The sequence below is a fragment of the Dendrobates tinctorius genome, unplaced genomic scaffold, assembly GCF_039654945.1.
Source record: "Dendrobates tinctorius isolate UK_male_01 unplaced genomic scaffold, ASM3965494v1 ptg000015l, whole genome shotgun sequence".
Lineage (NCBI taxonomy): Eukaryota > Metazoa > Chordata > Amphibia > Anura > Dendrobatidae > Dendrobates > Dendrobates tinctorius.
The window spans coordinates 58354293-58376835 of NW_027361683.1; the positions used below are offsets into that span (position 1 = coordinate 58354293).

Here is a 22543-nt window from a genome sequence, read left to right on the forward strand (position 1 = left end):
TACTGGAGTCTCCGTCTAGCCAGACGAGAATCCAGTACTTTCTCTACCTCATATTCAATGTTACCTTCAACCAATACAGGGTCTGGAGGTGCCACTCCCGGAACAACAGGTTCAACAAACCTCTTCAACAAAGACTTATGAAACACATTATGGATTTTAAATGTGACCGGAAGAGCCAAACGAAAAGAGACCGGATTAATCTCCAAAATCTTGTAAGGTCCAATAAATCTAGGCTTAAACTTAGGAGAAGCCACCTTCATAGCAATATTTTTTGATGATAACCACACCATATCACCAACCTTAAACTGGGGACCAATGGTCCTATGTCGGTTGGAAAACCGCTGGGCCTTTTCCTGGGAGAGAGATAACTTATCCACCACTTGGTCCCAGATTTGGTGCATTCTCTCCACCACAGTGTCAACACCTGGGCAGGCAGACGGCTCCACCTGCCCTGAAGAAAATCGAGGATGAAACCCAAAGTTACAAAAAAAAGGTGACATCAAAGTGGCAGAACTAGCTCTATTATTTAAAGGGTAAAAATGAAACCCAATCATCCTGTTCAGCGGAAATAAAACATCTCTGTTAGCGTGGGTGGTCAGGAGCGGGAGCTCCGAGAGTGGACCCTCTGGACCGTGGCACCGAGGGACCCCGGGCGAGCTGCCAGGTGGAACCGACCCCTATACAGGGACCGTTAGGAGCAGGCCCAGGGGTTCGAGTACCACGGTAGCCGGTACCGAGAGGGGCGGCTCAGGATGGACCGGAGTAAGACTGAGACTGGAGTAGGACGGCAGGAGCACTGAAGACAGGACTGGAGTAGGACGGCAGGAACACAAGGCAGGACTGGAGTAGGACGGCAGGAACAGTGAAGGCAGGACTGGAGTAGGACGGCAGGAACACAAGGCAGGACTGGAGTAGGACGGCAGGAACAGTGAAGGCAGGACTGGAGTAGGACGGCAGGAACACAAGGCAGGACTGGAGTAGGACGACAGGAACACAAGGCAGGACTGGAGTAGGACGACAGGAACACGGGTAGCAGGACTGAGAAGCTGCTGTGAGGAGCAGCCGAGACAGGAACTGCAGGAGCAGAGTGTGCACGATGGAGCGAGGCCAGAGTGTCAGGAAACACAACGATCAGGCGCCTCCCTCAGGGGGAAGCGGCCTGATATGGCCCCGTCTGGTCAGCCATTGGTCCAAATGTGCTTCCGGGTCAGGGCACAGCCGGAGCATAAGAAGCAGGAAGGAGGCGCGGCCGCGGCCTATGGCGCATGCGCATAGCATGCAGGGAAGGCATCGGTCGCGGGTCTGTCTCAGGTGACCGCCGCGGCCGTCGGGTGGAGAGAGGCTGCGGCGTGGGAGCGGAGGGCGACTGCGGCGTGGGAGCGGAGGCCGGGTGAGTATGGCGGAGCGGTGTAACAGTACCCCCTCCCCTAAGCCGCCCCCCCCGGAGATTAACAAGAAACCTCTTGAGGATACGGGGAGCATTAATATTCTCCCGAGGCTCCCAGGATCTCTCCTCAGGACCAAAGCCCTTCCAATCAACGAGAAAGAAAGTCCTACCTCTAACCCTTTTCACAGCGAGGATGTCCTGCACTTCAAAAACGTTGTCGGCACCCACCGGCTGAGGACCAAGATCAAGCGAGGAATGGAAACGATTCAGCACCACAGGCTTCAGGAGAGAGACGTGAAAGGTGTTTGGGATCCGGAGCGAAGCAGGCAACCTCAATTTGTAGGCAACTTCGTTAATACGTCCCAGAATTTCAAACGGACCGATGTAGCGTGGACCCAACTTGTAGGAGGGCAGTTTTAGTCGGACGAATTTGGAGGAGAGCCAGACCTTGTCGCCAACACGATACGGAGGAGAATCCAACCTCTTTTTGTCTGCATAGTTCTTCATCTGATCAGCGGATCTCTTGAGTGATGTGTTGGTCTCAGCCCAAATCTTAGAAAATTCCGAGGACAAGGCATTGGCCGCGGGTACCTCAGAGGCAGGGGTTATCGGAAGAGGGACACCAGGATGTCTGCCAAAAACAATGAAAAACGGAGACTTGGCCGAAGACTCACCAGCATGGTTGTTATAAGCGAACTCTGCCCAGGGGAGTAAGCTGACCCAATCGTTCTGGTGGGCGTTAGAGAAGTGGCGTAAGTATCCCGTAAGCGTCTGGTTGGTACGCTCTACTTGTCCATTGGACTGTGGATGGTAGGCCGAGGAGAAGTCGAGGGAAACGTTCATAAGCTTACAAAGCGAACGCCAGAACTTGGAGGTAAACTGAACCCCTCGGTCAGACACAATGCGTCGAGGTAGTCCATGAAGCCTGAAGACTTGATGAATGAAGATCTCGGCCAGCTCCGGCGCTGAGGGAAGACCGGGCAGAGGGATGAAGTGAGCCATCTTGGAAAAACGATCCACCACCACCAGAATGACTGAGCAGCCCGCAGAGCAGGGTAGGTCGGTGATGAAATCCATGGCGATGTTCTCCCAAGGAACCGTAGGGACAGGCAACGGAAGCAACAAGCCAGACGGAGATCTCCGTGGTACCTTGTTCTTTGCACAGGATGGACAAGAAGCCACAAAATCGAGTACATCTTGGCGAAGTGAGGGCCACCAGTAGTGACGTTTGATAAGATCAAGGGTCTTCTTAGTTCCGGCATGGCCGGCCAGTTTGGAGGAGTGCCCCCATAGAAGAACCTTTTGCTTGAGATTCTCTGGCACAAGCGTCTTGCCAGGCGGAGGAGTAAGCCAGTTCACTGGAGCCACGGTGATGATCCTAGTGGGATCAATGATATGTGACGGTTCCTCCGTGGATTCGTGTGGTTGGAAGACCCTGGACAGGGCGTCGGCTTTGGAATTCTTGCTGCCGGGACGGAATCGGAGCTCGAAATCAAATCGGGCAAAAAATAAAGACCATCTGGCCTGGCGAGGGTTTAGTCTCTGGGCAGACTGGAGATAGGCCAGATTCTTGTGGTCCGAGAAGATGACAAAAGGATGGACAGCTCCTTCCAGGAGGTGGCGCCATTCCTCCAAGGCCAACTTGATGGCCAAAAGTTCCCGGTCACCGATCGAGTAGTTACACTCGGATGGAGAAAAGGCCTTCGAGAAGAAGCCACAAGGGTGCAGGCGACCGGAGGCGGTTCTCTGGGACAGCACCGCCCCGGCACCAGTCGAGGAAGCGTCCACCTCGAGTACAAAAGGTCGATCGCTCTCAGGGCGATGCAGGACCGGAGCCGTGGAGAAAGCCCGTTTTAGGGACAGAAAGGCCTCCTCTGCCTCAGGAGACCAATCCTTGGAAGTAGACCCTTTACGGGTAAGCACAGAAATGGGTCTTGTGATCGCGGAGAAGTGGGAGACAAATTGCCGGTAATAGTTGGCGAACCCGAGGAATCGTTGTATCGCCTTTAATCCGACGGGGCGAGGCCATTTGAGGATGGCAGACAACTTCTCGGGATCCATCCTTAGACCAGCGTCGGAGATAATGTATCCCAGAAATGGCAGAGAGGTCTGTTCGAAGAGACATTTCTCGATCTTTGCATACAGACGGTTCTCCCGAAGACGCTGAAGCACCAGGCGGACACTCTTTCTGTGGGACGAGAGGTCCGGCGAGAAGACGAGGATGTCGTCTAAGTACACGACCACACAGGAGTACAAGAGATCCCGGAAGATCTCGTTGACGAACTCTTGAAAGACTGCAGGAGCATTGCAAAGACCGAAGGGCATGACCAGGTACTCGTAATGGCCATCTCGAGTGTTGAAAGCGGTCTTCCACTCGTCACCTGCACGGATACGGACCAGATTGTAGGCTCCTCTGAGGTCCAGCTTGGTAAAGACCCGAGCCCCTCTGAGACGGTCAAACAGTTCCGGAATGAGTGGAAGAGGGTACCTGTTCTTGATGGTAATCTCATTCAAGCCCCTATAGTCAATGCATGGCCGTAGAGTCCCGTCCTTCTTTTTGACGAAGAAGAACCCGGCTCCCGCGGGCGAAGAGGATTTCCGTATAAAGCCTTTGGCGAGGTTCTCTTGGACGTACTCGGACATGGCGGTGGTCTCCACGGGAGACAGAGGGTAGATTCTGCCCCTTGGGGGGGTTGAACCAGAAACAAGTTCAATTGGGCAGTCAAACGGCCGGTGTGGAGGGAGGACCTCTGCTTCCTTCTTATCAAAAACATCGGCGTAGGAGCTGTAAGCTGGAGGAAGACCCGGGAGGTCTGGAGGTGACCGTGGAGCGGCCGCCAGGCGGACAGGAGTCAGACAGCGAGCTTGGCACGGGTGCCCCCAGCGGAGTATCTCCCCAGAAGACCAGTCGAGAACAGGCTGATGAGTCCTTAACCATGGAAGACCGAGTAGAATGGCGTGAGAGAGCTTAGGTAAAACGTAAAAGGCTATCTTCTCTCGATGTAAGGCTCCGATTTGCAATTCCACCTCTTCAGTGACCAAGGTGACGGTCACCTGTAGCGGTTTGCCATCCACGGTGGCAATCTGAATTGGGTTAGATAGAGTGACTACAGGAATTTGGTATTTGTCTACCTCTTCCGGCCGAATGAAGTTACCCGCTGAGCCCGAATCCACGTAGGCCACCTCGGAACCACGCCTCCCTCCTGAAACCAAAAGCACAGAAATCGTAAGGGGTTGAGAGGAATCATCATCATCACCTAGGAAGGCCTCTCTTACCTGACCTAGGTGGAGTCGTTTCCCTGTCTCTTAGGACAGGTGCGGATATAGTGTGACGAATGACCGCAATAGAGGCACAGACCTTGTGCCCGTCTCTCTCTCTGACGTAACTCGGCCAACCTGAGATGATCTATCTGCATGGGCTCACCCGAAGAGAGGGAAGAAGATCCGACTGAACGTGAGCTGGCCGACTGAGCGAAAGGAGGAACTGACCTGGAGGAGCGCCTGTCTCTCACTGACTCCCGAGCGCGCTCCAGGAAGCGCAGGTCAATGCGGGTAGCCAGCGAGATAAGGTCCTCTAAGGTGGACGGGGTATCTCGACCAGCGAGTTCATCCTTTATTTTACTAGAAAGACCGCGCCAGAATGCCCCCACCAAAGCTGCGTTATTCCAGCCGAGCTCAGAGGAAATAGTGCGAAAGCGAATAGCGTACTGTCCGACCGTGAGAGAGCCCTGGTGTAAGTTAAAGAGTGACTCAGTGAGAGAGGCTAACCGGCCCGGCTCATCGAAAACCTTACGAAACGTATCCAGGAAAACCGGGAGACTCGAAACGACCGGGTCGTCACGTTCCCAGAGCGGGTTTACCCAAGAAAGGGCCTCTCCCTCCAGATGGGACATGATGAAGGCCACTTTGGCCCGGTCCGAGGGATATTGCTGCGGCAGCCATTCAAAGTGGAGACTACACTGATTTAAGAACCCCCTACAGAGCTTGGGATCCCCGGTGAAACGAGGCGGCTTGGCGAGGCGGGGCGTCGGATGAGCAGCAGACGCAGGGGGAGGAGTCGGCACTGCAGCGGCAGCCTGGAGGGCCGACAAGCGACTATCAAAGGAGGCCATGTAGGACAAAATGTGGGTTTGAGTATCTTGCTGCTGGCCCAGCTCCTGTTGGAGACTGGCCAGCTGAGTGGCATTTCCAGGATCGGCCACCTGTAAGGCCGACAAACGGGTGTCCATCGACTTCATGATTGACATAATGCGCCCCTGATTCTCCCGTAGGAATAGCAACTCTTTCTGGGTAGCAGCCGTAGTACCGGCGGAGTCCATGGCCTGATCGTACTGTTAGCGTGGGTGGTCAGGAGCGGGAGCTCCGAGAGTGGACCCTCTGGACCGTGGCACCGAGGGACCCCGGGCGAGCTGCCAGGTGGAACCGACCCCTATACAGGGACCGTTAGGAGCAGGCCCAGGGGTTCGAGTACCACGGTAGCCGGTACCGAGAGGGGCGGCTCAGGATGGACCGGAGTAAGACTGAGACTGGAGTAGGACGGCAGGAGCACTGAAGACAGGACTGGAGTAGGACGGCAGGAACACAAGGCAGGACTGGAGTAGGACGGCAGGAACAGTGAAGGCAGGACTGGAGTAGGACGGCAGGAACACAAGGCAGGACTGGAGTAGGACGGCAGGAACAGTGAAGGCAGGACTGGAGTAGGACGGCAGGAACACAAGGCAGGACTGGAGTAGGACGACAGGAACACAAGGCAGGACTGGAGTAGGACGACAGGAACACGGGTAGCAGGACTGAGAAGCTGCTGTGAGGAGCAGCCGAGACAGGAACTGCAGGAGCAGAGTGTGCACGATGGAGCGAGGCCAGAGTGTCAGGAAACACAACGATCAGGCGCCTCCCTCAGGGGGAAGCGGCCTGATATGGCCCCGTCTGGTCAGCCATTGGTCCAAATGTGCTTCCGGGTCAGGGCACAGCCGGAGCATAAGAAGCAGGAAGGAGGCGCGGCCGCGGCCTATGGCGCATGCGCATAGCATGCAGGGAAGGCATCGGTCGCGGGTCTGTCTCAGGTGACCGCCGCGGCCGTCGGGTGGAGAGAGGCTGCGGCGTGGGAGCGGAGGGCGACTGCGGCGTGGGAGCGGAGGCCGGGTGAGTATGGCGGAGCGGTGTAACAATCTCAAATATGACTCCAAGGTCTGGTTTGTTCTCTCTTTCTGCCCATTGGTCTGAGGGTGAAAGGCAGAGGAGAAGGACAACTGAATTCCCAGCTTGGAACAGAAAGTTCTCCAAAATCTAGACACAAACTGAACTCCTCTGTCAGACACAATGTTCTCAGGAATCCCGTGCAAGCGAACCACCTGTTGCAAAAACAGGGGCACCAACTCGGAGGACGACGGCAACTTAGGGAGTGGTACAAGATGAACCATCTTAGAGAACCTATCACAAATCACCCAAATAACAGTCATCCTTTGAGAGACAGGCATATCAGAGATGAAATCCATTGAAATATGGGTCCATGGCCTCTTGGGGACAGGCAAAGGCATCAACAACCCACTAGAGCGGGAGCATGATTTAGACCGGGAGCACGTCCCACAGGACTGCACAAAATTCCTGACATCACGAGACAAGGAGGGCCACCAAAAAGACCGACTCACAAGATCTCTAGTACCAAAAATACCTGGATGACCAGCCAAAGCAGAGCAATGAACTTCAGACATCACTCTCTTCTTCCACTGGTCAGGAACATACAACTTTCCACTGGGATAACGCTCAGGCTTGTCTCTCTGGAACTCTTCCAGAGCACGTCTCAAATCGGGCGAGATGGCAGAAAGAACTACCCCTTCGCCTAAGATGGTAGCAGGTTTGGTCACCACAGGAGAATCAGCAAAGGAACTCCTAGAGAGTGCGTCTGCCTTGACATTCTTAGTTCCAGGAAGAAAAGAAACCACAAAATCAAAACGTGTAAAAAACAAGGCCTACCTAGCCTGTCTAGGGTTCAAGCGCTTAGCCGACTCTAGATAAATCAAATTCTTGTGGTCGGTAAGGACCACGACTTGATGCTTAGCTCCCTCCAACCAATGTCTCCACTCCTCAAATGCCCATTTCATGGCCAACAGTTCCCGATTCCCCACATCATAGTTACGTTCAGATGGAGAGAACTGTCGGGAAAAGAAAGCGCAGGGATTCATTGTAGATGTTACAGGATCCTTTTGGGACAAAACAGCTCCTGCACCAATCTCAGAAGCATCCACCTCTACCTGGAACGGAAGTGAGACATCAGGTTGCCGCAAAACAGGGGTGGAGGTGAATCTTCGCTTCAACTCCTGAAAGGAAGAAACAGCCTCCGGAGACCAATTTAACACATCAGCACCCTTCTTAGTCAAATCAGTCAATGGCTTGGCAATACTAGAAAATTTTGCTATAAATTTCCGATAAAAATTAGCAAAACCCAAAAACTTCTGGAGGGCCTTCAAAGAAGTGGGCTGAACCCAATCATAAATGGCCTGTACCTTGGCTGGATCCATTTCAATAGTAGACGGAGACAAAATAAATCCCAAAAATGAAATCCTCTGTACCCCAAAAAGGCATTTAGATCCCTTGACATACAGGGAATTCTCCCTCAAGATCCGGAACACAGTCCGAACATGTTCCACATGAGAATCCCAATCCTTGGAGAAGATCAAAATATCATCCAGATAGATAATCAAAAATTTATCCACCAAATCTCGGAAAATATCGTTCATGAAGCACTGGAAGACAGAAGGGGCATTAGTGAGCCCAAAAGGCATCACCAGGTACTCAAAATGTCCCTCCGGAGTATTAAACGCCGTCTTCCATTCATCCCCATGCTTAATGCGAATAAGATTATACGCCCCCCTGAGGTCAAGCTTGGTAAACCAGCAAGCACCTTTAACTCTAGAGAATAGATCCGAAATCAGGGGTAACGGATACTGATATTTAACAGTAATCTTGTTGAGGGCACGATAATCAATACAAGGTCTTAGTGATCCATCCTTTTTGGCTACAAAAAAAAAATCCAGCACCTAAGGGTGAAGAGGATGGTCTAATATGACCATTCTCCAATGCCTCCTTAATATAGGATCGCATAGCCTCGTGCTCGGGTACAGATAAATTGAAAAGCCGACCCTTGGGGAATTTACACCCCGGGTTCAGCTCAATAGCACAGTCATAACTCCTATGAGGAGGCAAAGACGCAGACTCATTCTCACTAAATACATCATAAAAGTCAGCCAAATAGTCAGGAACATCATGTGACTGGGGAGAGGTGGAGAAAACAGGAGCATCACTAAGGGCACACCGACAACCCCAACTCACCACAGACAAAGATTTCCAATCCAGAACTGGATTATGGATTTGTAACCAGGGAAACCCCAGAACAATGGTATCATGCAGATTATGCAACACCAAAAATCTGCAATTTTCTTGATGGTCTGGGGCGACCTGCATTACCACCTGGGTCCAAAACTGAGGTTTATCTTTAGCCAAATGAGTAGCATCAATCCCCCTCAAAGGGATAGGCATCCGCAGAGGTGTCATAGGAAATCCACAACGTTTAGCAAAATCCAAGTCCATTAGGTTTAGAGCTGCTCCTGAATCCACAAATGCCTTGGCGGAAAATGTGGACAGGGAGCAGATCAGAGTAATAGCCAGAAGAAACTTAGGTTGAACACCACCAACAGAAAACGTGTGTGCAAAGCGTTTCTCTCGTTTAGGACAGACAGAAATAATATGCGAGGCATCTCCACAGAAAAAACACAACTTATTACGCCTTCTGAACTCCTGACGCTGCTCTCTGGACAAAACTCTATCACATTGCATAGGTTCAGTCAACAGGTGGCAACACCTCTCGTGCAGTTTTGCGTTCGCGCAAACGCCGATCAACCTGAATGGCTAATGACATAGAATCGTCAAGACCAGAGGGAACAGGAAATCCCACCATAGTATCTTTTACAGGCTTCTGACAAACCCTTCCGAAAGAGAGCAGCCAAGGCATTATCATTCCAAGTAGTAAGTACCGCCCACTTTCTGAATTTTTGACAGTACAATTCTGCAGAATCTCGACCCTGATTCAATGCCAGCAGGGTCTTTTCAGCCTGATCAATGGCATTAGGTTCGTCATACAACAAGCCCAAGGCTTCAAAAAATGCGTTCACATTAGTCAGACTAGGATCATCTGGTTTCAAAGAAAACGCCCAATCCTGGGGATCGCCACGCAGCAAAGAGATGACAATTTTAACCTGCTGCGCGGAGCTCCCTGACGAGTTAGGCTTCAAGGCAAAAAATAATTTACAATTATTTTTGAAATTCAAAAATTTAGACCGATCACCACAAAATACATCAGGTGTAGGAATCTTTGGTTCAGCAGCATGTGAATGAGCAAGGTAGGCGGAAATTCCCCGCACTTCCGCAGCGAGCTGCTCCACACGATCAGACAATTGCTTTATCTCCATTGAGAGAAAAAAAAAATTCCCCCTACGGCCTCAGAGATATAGAGGAAAAAATATACACACTTTTTTTTTTGCAATTCTTTCCTGCTATTGAGTACCCTAGGATCTGCGGTTAGGCGGGTGATTCTGTTATGAATGAGTGACCGTAGGAGGCAGACACAAAAATAGAAGCTACGTCCAGAAAACCAGAGGAGCTGGCAACTATCCGATTGCAGACCCCTGAACCTATCAACACAACTAGTAGTAGCCGTGGGGGGTACCTACGGTGCCCTAGACCCCTCGAACACAGCCGGAGAACTATATAGCCTAAAGATAGAAAGGGAAATCTAAACTGCCCCAGAGCAGACCCCAAAGTAAAAGGCAGCCCCCAACATATAATGACGGTGAAGCAAGATGAAAAAACACTGACACAGATAGAAAGATAGGCTGAGCAAACGTTGGGGCCCAATCTAATCTAAACAGGAAAGGAAAGCTGCTGTCTGCAATCGGCAAAAAACCCTATCAAAAACATAGGCCAGCAAGCTGAAATGGAAAAAGGCCCTGAAGCAACTAAGCTTCAAAACTAAATCAGCACTCTGGTATTTTCAGGAGACAGAGCTAAGGAGTTCAGCTCACCCCAGCAGGGAATGGCTGAAATCCAGAAAAAACAAAGCAAGGACAAATGCAAAAAGCAAGGAAGAAAACTTAGCTTTAGCAGAGCAGGAATTCAGACTGGACTCCAAGGATACCACAGAGAAATCACCCGCAGGGAAAATGGGCGTAGGCAGCCTTATATCCAGTCTGTGACTCCACTCAGCCAGTCATCATCATTAATCTCAGGTGTCTGATAATCAGGCTCACTACCTCTCCTTACCAGAAGAGGGAGTTCCTCGGGCCTCAGTGATGAAGGTGAAAATGAACTCACAACAGTACCTCCCCCTTGAGGAGGGGTCACCGAACCCTCAACCACGCCACCAGGGCGATCAGGGTGTGCCTGATGAAAGGCACGCACCAATCTTTTGGCATGAACATCAGAGGCAGAGACCCAGGAATTATCCTCCTGACCATAACCCTTCCACTTAACCAAATACTGGAGTCTCCGTCTAGCCAGACGAGAATCCAGTACTTTCTCTACCTCATATTCAATGTTACCTTCAACCAATACAGGGTCTGGAGGTGCCACTCCCGGAACAACAGGTTCAACAAACCTCTTCAACAAAGACTTATGAAACACATTATGGATTTTAAATGTGACCGGAAGAGCCAAACGAAAAGAGACCGGATTAATCTCCAAAATCTTGTAAGGTCCAATAAATCTAGGCTTAAACTTAGGAGAAGCCACCTTCATAGCAATATTTTTTGATGATAACCACACCATATCACCAACCTTAAACTGGGGACCAATGGTCCTATGTCGGTTGGAAAACCGCTGGGCCTTTTCCTGGGAGAGAGATAACTTATCCACCACTTGGTCCCAGATTTGGTGCATTCTCTCCACCACAGTGTCAACACCTGGGCAGGCAGACGGCTCCACCTGCCCTGAAGAAAATCGAGGATGAAACCCAAAGTTACAAAAAAAAGGTGACATCAAAGTGGCAGAACTAGCTCTATTATTTAAAGGGTAGAAATGAAACCCAATCATCCTGATCAGCGGAAATAAAACATCTCAAATATGACTCCAAGGTCTGGTTTGTTCTCTCTTTCTGCCCATTGGTCTGAGGGTGAAAGGCAGAGGAGAAGGACAACTGAATTCCCAGCTTGGAACAGAAAGTTCTCCAAAATCTAGACACAAACTGAACTCCTCTGTCAGACACAATGTTCTCAGGAATCCCGTGCAAGCGAACCACCTGTTGCAAAAACAGGGGCACCAACTCGGAGGAAGACGGCAACTTAGGGAGTGGTACAAGATGAACCATCTTAGAGAACCTATCACAAATCACCCAAATAACAGTCATCCTTTGAGAGACAGGCATATCAGAGATGAAATCCATTGAAATATGGGTCCATGGCCTCTTGGGGACAGGCAAAGGCATCAACAACCCACTAGAGCGGGAGCATGATTTAGACCGGGAGCACGTCCCACAGGACTGCACAAAATTCCTGACATCACGAGACAAGGAGGGCCACCAAAAAGACCGACTCACAAGATCTCTAGTACCAAAAATACCTGGATGACCAGCCAAAGCAGAGCAATGAACTTCAGACATCACTCTCTTCTTCCACTGGTCAGGAACATACAACTTTCCACTGGGACAACGCTCAGGCTTGTCTCTATGGAACTCTTCCAGAGCACGTCTCAAATCGGGCGAGATGGCAGAAAGAACTACCCCTTCGCCTAAGATGGTAGCAGGTTTGGTCACCACAGGAGAATCAGCAAAGAAACTCCTAGAGAGTGCGTCTGCCTTGACATTCTTAGTTCCAGGAAGAAAAGAAACCACAAAATCAAAACGTGTAAAAAACAAGGCCCACCTAGCCTGTCTAGGGTTCAAGCGCTTAGCCGACTCTAGATAAATCAAATTCTTGTGGTCGGTAAGGACCACGACTTGATGCTTAGCTCCCTCTAACCAATGTCTCCACTCCTCAAATGCCCATTTCATGGCCAACAGTTCCCGATTCCCCACATCATAGTTACGTTCAGATGGAGAGCACTTTCGGGAAAAGAAAGCGCAGGGATTCATTTTAGATGTTACAGGATCCTTTTGGGACAAAACAGCTCCTGCACCAATCTCAGAAGCATCCACCTCTACCTGGAACGGAAGTGAGACATCAGGTTGCCGCAAAACAGGGGCGGAGGTGAATCTTCGCTTCAACTCCTGAAAGGAAGAAACAGCCTCCGGAGACCAATTTAACACATCAGCACCCTTCTTAGTCAATGGCTTGGCAATACTAGAAAATTTTGCTATAAATTTCCGATAAAAATTAGCAAAACCCAAAAACTTCTGGAGGGCCTTCAAAGAAGTGGGCTGAACCCAATCATAAATGGCCTGTACCTTGGCTGGATCCATTTCAATAGTTGACGGAGACAAAATAAATCCCAAAAATGAAATCCTCTGTACCCCAAAAAGGCATTTAGATCCCTTGACATACAGGGAATTCTCCCTCAAGATCCGGAACACAGTCCGAACATGTTCCACATGAGAATCCCAATCCTTGGAGAAGATCAAAATATCATCCAGATAGATAATCAAAAATTTATCCACCAAATCTCGGAAAATATCGTTCATGAAGCACTGGAAGACAGAAGGGGCATTAGTGAGCCCAAAAGGCATCACCAGGTACTCAAAGTGTCCCTCCGGAGTATTAAACGCCGTCTTCCATTCATCCCCATGCTTAATGCGAATAAGATTATACGCCCCCCTGAGGTCAAGCTTGGTAAACCAGCAAGCACCTTTAACTCTAGAGAATAGATCCGAAATCAGGGGTAACGGATACTGATATTTAACAGTAATCTTGTTGAGGGCACGATAATCAATACAAGGTCTTAGTGATCCATCCTTTTTGGCTACAAAAAAACCCCCAGCACCTAAGGGTGAAGAGGATGGTCTAATATGACCCTTCTCCAATGCCTCCTTAATATAGGATCGCATAGCCTCGTGCTCGGGTACAGATAAATTGAAAAGCCGACCCTTGGGGAATTTACACCCCGGGTTCAGCTCAATAGCACAGTCATAACTCCTATGAGGAGGCAAAGACGCAGACTCATTCTCACTAAATACATCATAAAAGTCAGCCAAATAGTCAGGAACATCATGTGACTGGGGAGAGGTGGGGAAAACAGGAGCATCACTAAGGGCACACCGACAACCCCAACTCACCACAGACAAAGATTTCCAATCCAGAACTGGATTATGGATTTGTAACCAGGGAAACCCCAGAACAATGGTATCATGCAGATTATGCAACACCAAAAATCTGCAATTTTCTTGATGGTCTGGGGCGACCTGCATTACCACCTGGGTCCAAAACTGAGGTTTATCTTTAGCCAAATGAGTAGCATCAATCCCCCTCAAAGGGATAGACATCCGCAGAGGTGTCATAGGAAATCCACAACGTTTAGCAAAATCCAAGTCCATTAGGTTTAGAGCTGCTCCTGAATCCACAAATGCCTTGGCGGAAAATGTGGACAGGGAGCAGATCAGAGTAATAGCCAGAAGAAACTTAGGTTGAACACCACCAACAGAAAATGTGTGTGCAAAGCGTTTCTCTCGTTTAGGACAGACAGAAATAATATGCGAGGCATCTCCACAGAAAAAACACAACTTATTACGCCTTCTGAACTCCTGACGCTGCTCTCTGGACAAAACTCTATCACATTGCATAGGTTCAGTCAACAGGTGGCAACACCTCTCGTGCAGTTTTGCGTTCGCGCAAACGCCGATCAACCTGAATGGCTAATGATATAGAATCGTCAAGACCAGAGGGAACAGGAAATCCCACCATAGTATCTTTTACAGGCTTCTGACAAACCCTTCCGAAAGAGGGCAGCCAAGGCATTATCATTCCAAGTAGTAAGTACCGCCCACTTTCGGAATTTTTGACAGTACAATTCTGCAGAATCTCGACCCTGATTCAATGCCAGCAGGGTCTTTTCAGCCTGATCAATGGCATTAGGTTCGTCATACAACAAGCCCAAGGCTTGAAAAAATGCGTTCACATTAGTCAGACTAGGATCATCTGGTTTCAAAGAAAACGCCCAATCCTGGGGATCGCCACGCAGCAAAGAGATGACAATTTTAACCTGCTGCGCGGAGCTCCCTGACGAGTTAGGCTTCAAGGCAAAAAATAATTTACAATTATTTTTGAAATTCAAAAATTTAGACCGATCACCACAAAATATATCAGGTGTAGGAATCTTTGGTTCAGCAGCATGTGAATGAGCAAGGTAGGCGGAAATTCCCCGCACTTCCGCAGCGAGCTGCTCCACATGATCAGACAATTGCTTTATCTCCATTGAGAGAAAAAAAAAATTCCCCCTACGGCCTCAGAGATATAGAGGAAAAAATATACACACTTTTTTTTTTGCAATTCTTTCCTGCTATTGAGTACCCTAGGATCTGCGGTTAGGCGGGTGATTCTGTTATGATTGAGTGACCGTAGGAGGCAGACACAAAAATAGAAGCTACGTCCAGAAAACCAGAGGAGCAACTATCTGATTGCAGACCCCTGAACCTATCAACACAACTAGCAGTAGCCGTGGGGGGTACCTACGGTGCCCTAGACCCCTCGAACACAGCCGGAGAACTATATAGCCTAAAGATAGAAAGGGAAATCTAAACTGCCCCAGAGCAGACCCCAAAGTAAAAGGCAGCCCCCAACATATAATGACGGTGAAGCAAGATGAAAAAACACTGACACAGATAGAAAGATAGGCTGAGCAAACGTTGGGGCCCAATCTAATCTAAACAGGAAAGGAAAGCTGCTGTCTGCAATCGGCAAAAAACCCTATCAAAAACATAGGCCAGCAAGCTGAAATGGAAAAAGGCCCTGAAGCAACTAAGCTTCAAAACTAAATCAGCACTCTGGTATTTTCAGGAGACAGAGCTAAGGAGTTCAGCTCACCCCAGCAGGGAATGGCTGAAATCCAGAAAAAACAAAGCAAGGACAAATGCAAAAAGCAAGGAAGAAAACTTAGCTTTAGCAGAGCAGGAATTCAGACTGGACTCCAAGGATACCACAGAGAAATCACCCGCAGTGAAAATGGGCGTAGGCAGCCTTATATCCAGTCTGTGACTCCACTCAGCCAGTCATCATCATTAATCTCAGGTGTCTGATAATCAGGCTCACTACCTCTCCTTACCAGAAGAGGGAGTTCCTCGGGCCTCAGTGATGAAGGTGAAAATGAACTCACAACACTCTAGAATACCCAATGCGATAAAATCGGGCCACCATCTAGTTACTATATAATTGTCTAATTCTGTCTGTCTCTCGGTCTGTAATGGAAATCGCGCTTCGCTGATTGGTCGTGGCCTAACTGCCGCGACCAATCAGCGACAGTTGCTTAGTCATCGCGGTAACACGGCCGCATCGCTTATTGTACAGGCACATTACAATGGTTAAAGGCATCACTGCTGCGTCGCTCATTACACAGGCACAGTCCTGTACATATTCTGGAGAACAATAAATTAAGTAACAGCAGAACAGTGACAGCAGCTCTGGGTGTAACCGGAGTACAATACATTAGGTAACAGCAGAACAGTGAATGCAGCTCTGCCTGTAACTGGAGTACAATACTTTAGGTAACAGCAGAACAGTGACAGCAGCTCCGGGTGTAACAGGAGTATAATACACTAGATGGTGGCCCGATTCTATCGCATCGGGTATTCTAGTCTCTGTTAAAATAAAAAATAGTTATAAAAATAGTTAAATACTCACCTTCCGACGGCCCCTGGACTCTGTCCCGCCTCTCACCACGCTCTTCCGGTCCCAGTAATGCTTAGCGAGAAGGGCTGGAGATGACGTCACTCTCGCGAGAGCACTACGTCATCAGCGGTGTTTCGCGTAAAGCATTACTGGGATTGGAAGATGCCGGGAGCGTGGTGAGAGGAGAGAAAGAGTCCGGGGGCCGTCGGGAGGTGAGTATATCACTATTTTTTATTTTAACAGAGACTCAAGAATACCCGATGCGATAGAATCGGGCCACTATCTAGTATAAAATAAAAGGGATTAACAGCAGAAATTAAACTTACAGATGCTTAGATGGTCTGTAGGCTAGCCATGTGGTGGGGGGATGGGCAGCAGCCACACGTCACCCTGCATCTGGGGTTCTGTCAGCACGGACTCTGCAGCTCGACTGCCTCACCCCAGGGAGGGAATGCCTTATAGATCTGGGTCCGTGACATCATGAAAGGGGCGGTCTAGGGATGTTACTCCCCCTGCTGTAAGAGCACAATTCTGACTACAAAAACTTATAATAACCATATCTCGTAGAGGGCACCTCGCATAAACTCGCACATGGTATCATTCTTTGTAGTTTGTGGAATACAATAATTCAAGACCAAACATGCAGTAGTTATGACACACCGTAACGGAGAAATCCAGTCCTCCGTTTCTGCTGAGTTTAGAGCTTCACAAGGACCACCATAGTGATACTGGCTCATAACCCATAACCCTTCCACTTAACCACATCACAGAAATGTCCGTATCATTTTTCTGCCGTGAACGGAATCCGCGCTATAGCTTTTAATATTTCCCAAAACTCAATTGGCCTCATGGCTTCAAACAAAGACATTCTTTCCCGTGCCTGTGTAGGGAGGGGGGAGGGGGAAGAGAGAGAGAATCCGCACTGCGGTCTCAGATTTCCCAGAGCTGCAGGCAGAGAGACTCTGGTGTGTGTGAAAGGGCTGTGGGGGAGAAAAGAGGAGGGGGTCACCTCTGCAGTGTGTGGCAATCAGAAATCTAATCTGAAGGGTAACAATGGGAGATTCTGGAAGATTCCAGAAGTCATACCTTACAGACATATCTTACATTATTATTACACCTCTCCCTTTTAGAGGGCGCTAAGGAAGCCGGGCCAGTTGACACGCGTCTGTGCGCACATCAGCGGGCTCGTCCTCGAAGGACATTACATGTTTCTTGGTCCCGGGGGTGGGCCAGGACACGATTGCATCCACTTTCTCTGGCTCCGGACTCATGGAACCCCCGCCTACCCTGTGCCCCAGGTAGTGGACCTCGCACATGCGCATCTGGGACTTTCCCGGCTTGATAGTCAGGCCTGCTTGGTGAAGACGCTTGAGCACCTCCTGGAGTTGCTGAAGGTGTTCTTCCCAGGTGGAACTGAAGATGGCGATGTCATCCAGGTACGCCGCCACGTACTCCTCCAGTCCCCGGAGCAGGTGGTTGACCATCCGCTGGAAAGTGGCATGGGCATTTTTCATGCCGAAGGGCATGACTGTGGACTCATACAGTCCAAAGGGGTGATAAAGGCAGATTTCTCCTGTGCCTCAGGGGAATCTGCCAGTATCCCCGACTCAAATCCATGATGGATATGTATTTTGCTTTTGCCAACCGCTCGAGCAGATCCTAGATGCGCGGCATTGGGTGTGCATCAAAGGTTGTGATGGCATTGAGCCCCCTGTAGTCCACGCAGAACCGGGTGGTCCGATCCTTTTTAGGCACGAGGTCTACATGCGAGGCCCACGCGCTTTTTGACTGTCTTTGATCTCTTGGCGCATGACCTGTTGCACCTCCTCAGAGATCCGATAAGGTGATCGCCGTAGTGGGGCGTGATTCCCGGTGTCCACCTCATGAATTGCTAACTCCATCCTCCCAGGTCGGTTGGTGAACATGGCCCGGAAAGGTTCCAGGGTGACCAACAACTGCGACCGCTGCGGTACAGTTACCAAATCACTTATCTCCATGTCCTCAATGGACCCATTGGCCTTGGCTTGAGCCAGCATGTCCAGGAAGGGATCTTCCCATCCTCGGGCAGGTTGCAGACCGGTAGGACGCAGGCTTCACGTTCATGGTGTTCATTCAGCATATTGACGTGAAAGGCCTTGCGCCTACCCCAAGCATGGTCAAGCGTGACCACATAGGTGACAGAGTTGAGTTGTTGGTGGACGACGTATGGGCCTTCCCAGGCTGCCTGAAGCTTATCCGTTGGTACGGGGACCAGCACCCACACCTTTTGACCCACCTGGTAGGTCCGCTCCCGGGCGTTCTGGTCATACCAGTGCTTCTGGTCAGCCTGAGCCTGCGTCATGTTGTCATGCACCAACTGCGTCAAGGTCTGCATCTTGTCACGGAAGCGCATGACATAATCCACAATGGACACTTCTGTGGGGTTTGGCTCATCTTCCCAGAATTCTCTTATCCACCCAAGGGGTCCCCGGACTCGCCTGCCATACAGGAGCTCGAAGGGGGAGAACCCCGTCGAGGCCTGCGGAACTTCTCTGTAAGCGAACAGCAGGTGTGGGAGGTACCGCTACCTGTCGCGCCCTTGGGTCTCAACCAGCATGCGGAGCATCTGTTTGAGGGTACTGTTGAAGCGTTCACACAAGCCATTGGTCTGTGGGTGATACGCACTCGATACCAGGTGCTTCACCTGCATTTTCTCACAGAGAGCCTCCACTGTTATGATTGAGTGACCGTAGGAGGCAGACACAAAAATAGAAGCTACGTCCAGAAAACCAGAGGAGCTGTCAACTATCCGATTGCAGACCCCTGAACCTATCAACACAACTAGCAGTAGCCGTGGGGAGTACCTACGGTGCCCTAGACCCCTCGAACACAGCCGGAGAACTATATAGCCTAAAGATAGAAAGGGAAATCTAAACTGCCCCAGAGCAGACCCCAAAGTAAAAGGCAGCCCCCAACATATAATGACGGTGAAGCAAGATGAAAAAACACTGACACAGATAGAAAGATAGGCTGAGCAAACGTTGGGGCCCAATCTAATCTAAACAGGAAAGGAAAGGAAAGCTGCTGTCTGCAATCGGCAAAAACCCTATCAAAAACATAGGCCAGCAAGCTGAAATGGAAAAAGGCCCTGAAGCAACTAAGCTTCAAAACTAAATCAGCACTCTGGTATTTTCAGGAGACAGAGCTAAGGAGTTCAGCTCACCCCAGCAGGGAATGGCTGAAATCCAGAAAAAACAAAGCAAGGACAAATGCAAAAAGCAAGGAAGAAAACTTAGCTTTAGCAGAGCAGGAATTCAGACTGGACTCCAAGGATACCACAGAGAAATCACCCGCAGGGAAAATGGGCGTAGGCAGCCTTATATCCAGTCTGTGACTCCACTCAGCCAGTCATCATCATTAATCTCAGGTGTCTGATAATCAGACTCACTACCTCTCCTTACCAGAAGAGGGAGTTCCTCGGGCCTCAGTGATGACGGTGAAAATGAACTTACAACACTCCACTAGGCGAGACATGAATTGGGTCCCTTGACCGGTAAGCATCTCCCTAGGAATCCTACCCTTGAAAAGATGGTCACCAGCGTATCAGCCACCTTATCCGCCCTGGTTGAAGACAGAGCTACTGCCTCTGGGTACCGGGTAGCGAAGTCTACCACGGTGAGAATGTATTGCTTTCCAGAGCTGCTGGGGATGGCCAGCAGGCCCACAATGTCCACCGCGATTCTCTGGAAAGGTTCCTCTATCACTGGCAAAGGGATAAGGAGAGCCTTAACAGCAGACCCCGCCTTACTCACTTTTTGACAGGTGGCACAGGAGTGGCAGTATGTTGTTACATCTGTCCCCATCTTGGGCCAATAGACGTGTTGAGACAGCCGTTACTTTGTTTTGCCGATCCCCAAGTGTCCAGCGAGTGGAATCTCATGGGCAATCCGCAACAACTCAGTTCTGAACTGATCGGGGATGACCAGCTGTCTTTCCCTCAACCACTCCTTTTGGGATTCTCTGGGTACTGTCTCCCGGTACAACCTTCCTCGTTCCCAGAACACACACTCCTTATCAGACTCTGAGGTGGGCATCTCGGCGAGGTCTCTCAATTTCTCCAGGTTCGCATCTGAGTGCAGAGCGGCATGGAAATCCTGGCTGGAGGCCGCCAGAAGTGATGTCAGGGTTCCTTCCTCACTGGGACCCTCTGGAACCTGCTCTGGGTTCACCTCTGGTTCAGTCTCTCTTTTGGCAGAAGAGGGTCCAGAAGGCAGGGCGCTACTTGCGATCTGGGCACTCTGACTGCATGTGACAGCTGCTATGTATGCTGTTCCCCTGGGGATTTCTACTGACCCACCAGTCGGCGTTGCTATGGGCTCTACCTCCCCATCCACCCCCAACACTTCAGGAGTGGTGCTTCCTATGGGCCAGTTACCTTCATCGGTGGCACTGGTCAGTTGCATGGCATCACCTTCCTCACGGTCCCCATGCATCTCCCCATTTCCTTGAGCACTGACACTTTCTCCTGTTAGGGGTTCCTCAGCCGTCTCGCTCCGCAGAGCGACGGGGCTGAGCACTTCGGTACCTGTGGACACATCTACCGTTTCAAAGAAATAATTAACAGGTTCAGTCGGCACAGATACATCATCATCAGCATCATTCCTAGGAAAAGAATGGTTATCAGAATTCTTTGGTACATTTACACCACCATCAGCATCATTCCTGGGAAGAGAATGGTTATTAGCTGCATCATTACTCATCAAGGCATTAGCAGGTAACACATTCAGCTTCCCATCGTCATCATCAGGGTTAACGTTACCCTTATTATCAGGTTGGGGAGGGGTGTCAGGGACGTAGTATGCAACCATCCTCCCCAAGTCAGTCCCCAAGAAAACATCAGTGGGCAGGTTTTCGGACACTCACTTCCCTCACCCCGCTCCCAGCACCCCAATCAAGAAATACCCAGGCCACCGGCAAGGGACAGCGGGTACCCCCGATCGTGGTGACAGTCAGGGTTTTCTCCTCAATAAACTCTTTAGGGGCCGCCAGTCCAGGACGGATGAGGGTTCATTCAGCCCCAGTGTCCTTGAGGCCTTTAGCAAAATGGGCCCCCACCTGGACGTGCTGAACGATGTCGTCAATCCTCCCAACCACACCTCCCACCAAAGGAACAGAGGCCTTGGGCCCAGAGGCCTTGGGCCCAGAGGCCTTGGCTGGGGGGGTCTTCTACTTTTCCGGACAGGTGGCACTGATATGACTAGTCCGACTGCAGTTGTAATACTGGCGACTGTCAGTAGTAGGCCTGGTTTTGGCAACAGGGACAGGGCCTCCGGAGGGACGGCTGGTAGGGGCACTGGGGTTGGTTGCAGGCTTACCCCCTCTCCAGCTGGCGGTCACTGGCCTCCGTGTCTCTGGCTTCCGGTTGGCCACATAGCTGTCGGCGATTTGCGCGGCTTTGTCCGCATTCATTGGTTCTCGGTCCAGGATAAACTGTCGGACCTCAGCTGGGCAGAGATGCAGGAACTGGTCTTTGATCATCAGGTCCTTTAGCAGCTCAAAGGAATCAACTGACATTCCATGGATCCACTGGTTAAAGTGGGTCCTGAGTCCATTGCACCACATTACTATAACTATCATGTGGGCCACGTTGGAGGTTCTGGAACTTTCGGTATACCTCAGGTGTCAGCCGGTATTTGGCGATCAGGGCCTGCTTGATGGCATCATAGTCGTCATCGTCTTCTGGCGGGAGAGAAGCAAATGCCTCCAGAGCTTTGCCTTTTAGCCCTGGGGTCAAGTACCTGGCCCATTGGTCCGGAGGCAGCTGGTACTGTCTGCAGGCCTTCTCAAAGGCTCGCAGAAACGAGTCCAAGTCCCCGTCCTTTTCCATCACGGGAATATGCTCTGGCCGGGGTTTCGAACTCTGAGCGCTGGTGGGCTCACGGTTTCGGGCTATGGAGGATGTTCCCCCTTGCATCTCAAGTTCATGGGCTCTCTCAGCCTCCCGCTCGGCTCTCTGGGCTTCCCGCTCGGCTTGGCGTTCGGCTTGGGCCTCCTGCCGGTATAGCTGGATCATCCTCACCCATCCATCACTGTCTTCGGCGGGGAGTTCGTACAAGGCCGCTTGCAGGTAGGGGTCCAATCTGTCCGGGTTGCACGCGGGGCCAGCGCTCAGGAGTGGAGCCTCTGCTGTAGCCCCATTGTCACTTGGGCCAGCTTCTGCGTCCGCTGGGCTCTGGGCGTTGTCCAGCTGTACCAGAGCCGCGATCAGTTGGCCTTTGTTCTTGTTAGTGGCATCAAGGCCCCGGTACGTGCATATTCCAGCAAGAGTTTCCTTTCTCTGCTGTGTGTACCAGCGTTCTCCTTTTGCCACCATGGT

The 22543-nt window shown here is 50.5% G+C and overlaps 1 long non-coding RNA gene across 1 annotated transcript in view; it reads right to left on the minus strand.

The window, feature by feature from the left end:
* Positions 1-16683, minus strand: part of LOC141077874 (uncharacterized) — a 95265-nt gene extending 78582 nt beyond the window's left edge. Inside the window, exon 1 of the long non-coding RNA XR_012227604.1 lies at positions 16515-16683. This is a non-coding gene — a long non-coding RNA (uncharacterized lncRNA). The remainder of the gene's footprint in view (positions 1-16514) is intronic.
* Positions 16684-22543: the final 5860 nt, after the last annotated feature.